Raw genomic sequence first — 6,645 nt, forward strand, 5'->3', positions numbered from 1 at the left:
ANNTTTTTTTTTTTTTTTTTTTAAGATTTATTTATTATATGTAATTACACTGTAGCTGTCTTCAGACACTCCAGAAGAGGGAGTCAGATCTTGTTACAGTTGGTTGTGAGCCACCATGTGGTTGCTGGGATTTGAACTCCGGACCTTCGGAAGAGCAGTCGGGTGCTCTTACCCACTGAGCCATCTCTCCAGCCCCATAACTAGAACTTTATACTTTTGTTGAGATGTCATGCAAAATACCTAAGGTACTCAATTACCTTAAGGCCCCTCCTACTTTTTGTTTTTGTTTTGGTGGATTAACAGGTCTCACATAGCCGAAGTTGGCTCTACAGTCTCTGAAGCTGACCTTAAACTGAGGATGCGCAGGCCTCACCTCAAGTACTGGAATAACAGCTATGTGCCATCACATGGAGCAAGATCTATCTAAAGGTCACCTAAGTGGTCACCCAAAAGTCTAGTATTTCCATTGTCAAAAGAGTATATTCAGTTAGTGTTGTGAGAACAAAAGTTAAAGGTTAAGTGTGGCACACTGAACAGTTTTAGCTGTATCTCAGATCATTTAAAAACCCTTACTTTTCCCTTCAGACCCTGTCTCATGTATCCAGGCTGACTTCAAACTCACTGTAGGTAACCCGAGTAGGGCCTTGAACTTCTGATTCTATCTCTACCTCCAAACATGACTGCCTTTCAGAGTGAATCTTTGCTCAGATCCAGCAATAAGCTTTACTGTAGTTGTACTTTCTCCTCAAGTTTCCTTAAAGAATAAAAGATCTTGTAGATGAGGCCTATAACTAGGGCTCAGGATGAAGTGGACAAACCTGGGGTTTTGGTGGCGGTGGCTTGTACTTAGAAACCACAAAACCCTACAGACAACATCAGAAGCTTATCTTTTGGGCTGGATAGATGGCTCAGTGGTGTTCTTTCAGAGGACGTGTTCAATTCCTAGAACCCACATGGCACTTTACGATTGCTACCCTATTCTGGTTTTCAAGGGTGGTGTGTAGTGCTTATAAACATAAAATCTCAAAAGGAAGGAAAAAAGCTGACTGCACTATCACGTTCAAGATTTCCATGTTTTCTCTGGTTAACAAACTTTGTCTACAACATCCTAACCTAGTGTTTTCACACCAGTCTCCTTATCCAGCAGGCGGAGACTGTGACTCCTTATCTCCTGTCTTAATCCACCTCTCCTTCATGATCCCATGACTGGGCTAGAACGCGTCCTCAGAGATAACTGGGGCAATCCTCTTACCTCAGCTTCCAAAGTGCCAAGAATGTAGGTCTGAAGAACACACAACTCCCAGCCAACTTAATGGTGCTATTACCCATCATTAAAGCAAGAGTCATTCTCTTAAGGTACTTTGCCTCCTATGAGAAACCTCTAATTCCTATTTGAAATTTCTTTCTAAAGAGAATCATTTGTCCTTCCTGTTGACAGCCAAAGCACTGGACTATCCCAACATGCACCCATCTCTAAGTAAGTTCCCTGGTACCAATGAAGGCTCCACGCTCACCACTGCTATTCCCCAGGTGACAGTCCACGAGAGTGAAGGGTTTTCATTTGTTTGTGAGACAGGGTCTCACACTGTAGCCCTTGCTGGCCTGGGACTTGCATTGTTAGACCATGCAGCTCTTCAGCACAAATAGATCTACTTCTGGGTGCTGGGATTAGAGCTGTGGGCCCCATGCCCAGCAGGTGCACACCTCTAATTCCAATCCCAGGGAAACAAAGGTGAACAAGAGCAGCACCGAGGCCAGCATGGGGATACAGACCCAGGTGGCCATGGTGACCGAGACCATTTACAACGGAGAAGAAAGGGACAGGGAATGGCTTGGGACGATGCCCTTTAAATCCAGTACTCAGGAGACAGAGACAGGTGGGGCCAAGCACAGGTTGGACTACATAGCAAGTTCTAGAATAGCCAGGGCTAAAAAAAGTCTCAAAAAGAAAAAGCAATGCACGACAGAGAGAGTATTTTCATATCCTGTATTATAAAGGCATGGATCCTTCATAGTGTAAAAGGGATCCAGTGCACATTATATTATTAATGTTTAGTTTGTCCTGAGCTCAGATGCTCCTGGGAGAGTACAAAGTGGAGATCAGCAGAAACTAACTTGACCCTGCACATCAAGAAGTAACGCTCAAACAACCACAGAATGAGAGAAGAGGGAGAGACAACAAGAGAAGCAGGGCATCCGAAGGCTCAGAAATGTGGCTGACCAAAGGGTCAAGACTGAGCTCTGGAGTGACTGACACATTTGTCTCCAACACCCTCCTTTCCTTATATAATCTGCTGGCTGGAGATGGGATTTAAGGCAGAATACAAGTCTTTATTTTCTCAGATTGATAACACTGACTAAAGCTATATTAAGATTCGATTCCTATCCCACTTACTGACTTCTGAAGGGACAGGTAGCATGAACTATATTCTGATTCAAAAGTTTGAGTGCTGTCTAGTTTCTGCTTGGACTTATTTTAGGCTTTGATCTTTTGTGAATTTCTACTTTATATTATATTACACTGTTTTATAGTGCAGGAGAGAAGAGGGTCTACATTTTCTTGGTTACTTTTCTATTGCTAATGAAGAGAAACCATCACCAAGGCAACTTATAAAAGTATTTGTAGGGAGGAGGGGATGTGTTGAAATAGGGATTCTCTATATAGCCCTGGATGTCCTGGAATTAGCTTTGTAGACCAGACTGGCCTCAAACTCACAGATTCACCTGCCACTGCTTCCTGAGTGCTGGGATTAAAGGTGGGCACCACTGCCATTGCTGCCAATGTCACCACCACTACCAGACAAAAGCAGGCATTTAATTGGTGGCTTGCTTACTATTTCAGAGGGTAAGTCCATGAGTATCATGTGAGGAGCATGGCGGCAGACAAGCAAGGCCTGGCACTGGAGCGGTAGCTGCAAGCTCACAGCTTATCCACAAGCTGGAGGCAGAGAGATCAGACCTGGCGTGGGCTTTTGAAACCTCAAAGCCTCAGACCCTCAGTGATACATTCTCTCCAAAGGCAACATCTCCTAATCCTTCCCCAAACGACTTCATCAAGGGACCAAACATCTACCCCATGCTGGCCGGGTATGGTTCATCTTGTGATGCACACCTTCACACACCAAGAGGCCCGCAACCCTGGTGTACATAGTGAGCCCCAGTACAGCCAAGGCTATGTAAACAACATAACAAACACTCACAAACCACAAGTTAGTCTATGGGGCCATCACCATTCAAAACACTACATATATAAAAGTTCACTAACATACAAGGGCATAGCAGTATAAATATCAAATGTGGTACAGCTGTGCTCCAACTATTTATATACATCTTAAAACACCAGTGTCCACTAAACCACTATAGATTATCAAATTCTATTTTTTGGTCTGGGTATTGTGGCACATTTTTAACCCGAGCACTCAGGAGACCAGACAGGAAAGTTGCAAGTAAGTCCCAGGCCAGCTGAGGATGCACAGGGACTGAGTCCCAGGCCAGCCGGGATACACAGGGAGACTCTGACTCAAAAGAAGTCCAAATGGACATATAACTGACTTTCCAAAGCATTTTATCTTCCTACCAGGTCACCACAGATAACATAGGTTTTGGGGGGAGAGGTGGAGGTGGGGGTGCGCAACAGGGATTAAGCCTAAGGCTTTCTTCCCATGGCAGGCAAGCTCTCTACCACCAAGCCACCCTCAGTCCTCACAGCACTTCGTCCTTTCCAAATTCTGATCTGTTCTCCCTGCTGCAAGACTCAGTCCAAGCTATGGACAAGCTCGTTTTCATTCACCCCTTACAGTGTTTTGTTGTTGTTTTCCCCCAGTCAGAGTTTTTGCTATGTAGTCCATGATAACCTAAACCCTGTACCTAGCCAGCCCGACCTTGAACTTTCTAACCCCTTGCCATGGTTGGTTGCACTAGGTCAACAAGAACAAGCCTCCATTTCCACATTAGTTTGTGTATTATGTGCGATCTGTACAGGTGTTCTGAGACATGACCCCAGCACTCCTCAGTGAACATTAATTCTTGTTGTTTTGTTTATATAACTGATTTGGTGAGACTGAATAAAAGCTCCAACCCAGCACCAGTGACTTGCTCCAGCCCGGCATGCCCTCCTGAAGACCATCTTGGTGTTGGAGCAACAACTAAGGCTGCCTTGGAGCAGAGACCATAACAAGGGCTAACACTCTCCAATCCCAGGGGGACTTCTCAGAGAAACCTGCCTTGTAACCTTGTACACAACACACACCAAAATATGGGTTTTAGGAAATACTGTCTAGAATGACCTGTACCTTCATGTTTTGTTTTAATGTTCTCTTAGCTTTGAAATTCATATTAAGAATTTCTGTACTAAGCTAGAAGCTGTCCAGAAGCAGGGATGCCTTCTCTCCTGCGACCCAGCCCCACCACTCCAGGCCTTCCTCCCAAAGAAGCCAATGCGATGCATCAGTTGAAAACTCACTGCTTTCACTGGCGGGTAAAACATAAAACCCACCACATCGTTTCGAGGTTTCACTGGACTGCTGCTCACCTGCTAGAACCAATCTTCCATTCTCACTTTACTGAGGCTCCCTCACTTTTTTTTTTTTTTTTTTTTTTTTCCGAGACAGGGTTTCTCTGTATAGCCCTGGCTGTCTTGGAATTCACTCTGTAAACCACGCTGGACTTGAACTCAGAAATCCGCCTGCCTCTGCCTCCGAAGTGCTGGGATTAAAGGCGTGCACCACCACGGCCGGCTCTCCCTCACCTTTTAATCAGGCTCTGGCCAAGCTTTCTCCTACAGAGGCACCCATACAAATGCTCACCTGGTGTGAACGAATCTTGATGCTCTGTCTGGCTCTCTCTTCCACGAATGGCTTCCTGGTCTTTGCCCTTCTACTCAAGGAGCCTGGAACACCATCCCAGTCCATGTCATAGCACTGCGTTTCCTACACTACCTAATGTTTACTTGACATTCCGCTGCTGAGTAAGACGCCATCTTAAGTACTTCCCACAGACTATCTGCTTTTACTCTACTAGGCAGGTAAACTCTTCAGATGGGAAAGCTGAAGCCTGTAGTAATCAGGCAACTTGCCCAAAGTCATGTAGTTCCTGGATGGGACCGCAGTCTTGTGGGCAGTGTCTGAGCCTGCACCCTATGCTCCACTGATCCTACACTGGACTCCTAGGGGAGCACAGGGCCACTCACTCACTGATGCTTATTTCAGTGAGAACCTGCGAGCTAACCAGCTAACGTGCTGACTGGCTATGGGGAAGGCTGGAAACGTGACTTCAAGTAGTGTTCAATGAGCAGCGCTGGCGTCACACAAGGTCAAGCTAAAACAAGTCAGAAAAGAAGCAAAGCCCCTTCTTTTGTCCCCAGATGTTGTTCATAGATTCTGACATACAGAGTAACAAAAAGAATAATCAGTTACTAAGTAGTCAGAAGAGGTCTGCGCCTCTCTTCAGTGACAGAATTACACACAAATCTCACAGTTGGAAGACTGTCCCAAAACACACGAACTTAATTTATTTATTACTGATGGCAAATACTGAAGGCACAAAACTGACTTTTTTTTTCTAATTTAATATTCGCTTTAGAGTTCATAAAACAAGGCTCCCATATGTGTGTGTGTGTGTGTATGCACGTGTATTTTAGACCAAGTCTCACTCTGTGGCTTAGACTGGCGCACAACTCACTTCGTACACCAGGATGGCCAACAATTCGCAGCAATCTTTCTGCCTCAGCCTACGGCGTGTGGGGATTCCGGAGTGCGCCACCACTACCAGCTGAGTCCGGGCTCAAATTACCCTCCCATTTTACAGGAGGAGAAACCGAGGCAGCAAGCTTGCCAGCTACACGGCTGCAGCTCTAAGTCTCTGCGGTCACCAACTCCATCCGTGACACTCAGCCCCTCCGAGTTTAAGTAGCCAAGAAGTCTGTAACCCGGAGAAGGCGGACTCCCTTCCTACTTCACTTTCCAGTAGGGCGGGTCGGACTGGACGGGACTCCCGGCAGAGCCCCGCGGCCATCCTCCACCTGCGGGTCCCGAGTCCCGGCGAATGGGGGGGGGGGGAGAACTCACCTCTCGACGCCGGAGCCACAGCGCCTGCGAGGTCCGCGGGGCCGCGTCTCCCCGCGGCAGCCGCGAGCCGTCCGTCCGCTGCCCACTTCCGCCGAGCGCCCTCGTGAGCTCGCAGTTGGCTCCGCGCGAGGGCGCCCGGCGGGGCCGCGGGGTCTCCGGGCGCGTGCAGCCGGGGCCGCCACGTGCGGGGTCGCTCGGACCCGCGCGCGCGCCAGTGCGCGAGCAGGGCCGGGACTGCGCAGGGGCGGGCGGGCGGGCGGGCGCGCGCGCGGGCGCGCTCCCTCGCCCGAGGCCCCTCCCCCGCGTCCCCNCCCCNCCCCCCCCCGCCCCGTCCCGTCCCGCGCCCCGCCCGCACTCACTGAACATCCCAGGCGGCTCCCGCTGCCCCGCCGCCGCCCCGGCACCGGCTGCTTCCGTCTCGGCTGCCCGCCGTAGGACTCCGTACGGCGGCCGGCTAGCCGGGTCCCCGCGCCCTACGTCCTGCCGCGCCCGCGGTTCTCGGTGGCCGCCCCATGACCGCCTGACGGAGCGGGCACGCCGGGCTAGGCCGCGGACGCGCGACGCCGCCGCGGCCAGGGCG

The 6,645-nt window shown here is 49.3% G+C and overlaps 1 protein-coding gene across 2 annotated transcripts in view; it reads right to left on the reverse strand.

Annotated features, from left to right (window-relative positions):
- Taf5l (TATA-box binding protein associated factor 5 like) overlaps positions 1–6,628 on the reverse strand; it is a 27,756-nt gene extending 21,128 nt beyond the window's left edge. Inside the window, exon 1 of one of the 2 annotated variants that reach the window (XM_021220187.2) lies at positions 6,425–6,628. The gene's annotated coding sequence lies outside the window, so the exon portion shown is untranslated. Of the gene's footprint in view, positions 1–6,065; positions 6,256–6,424 lie in introns of those variants that run through there. The other variant, XM_021220188.2, reaches the window with a different exon arrangement.
- Positions 6,629–6,645: the final 17 nt, after the last annotated feature.

The sequence above is a fragment of the Mus pahari genome, chromosome 20, assembly GCF_900095145.1.
Source record: "Mus pahari chromosome 20, PAHARI_EIJ_v1.1, whole genome shotgun sequence".
Classification (NCBI taxonomy): Eukaryota; Metazoa; Chordata; class Mammalia; order Rodentia; family Muridae; genus Mus; species Mus pahari.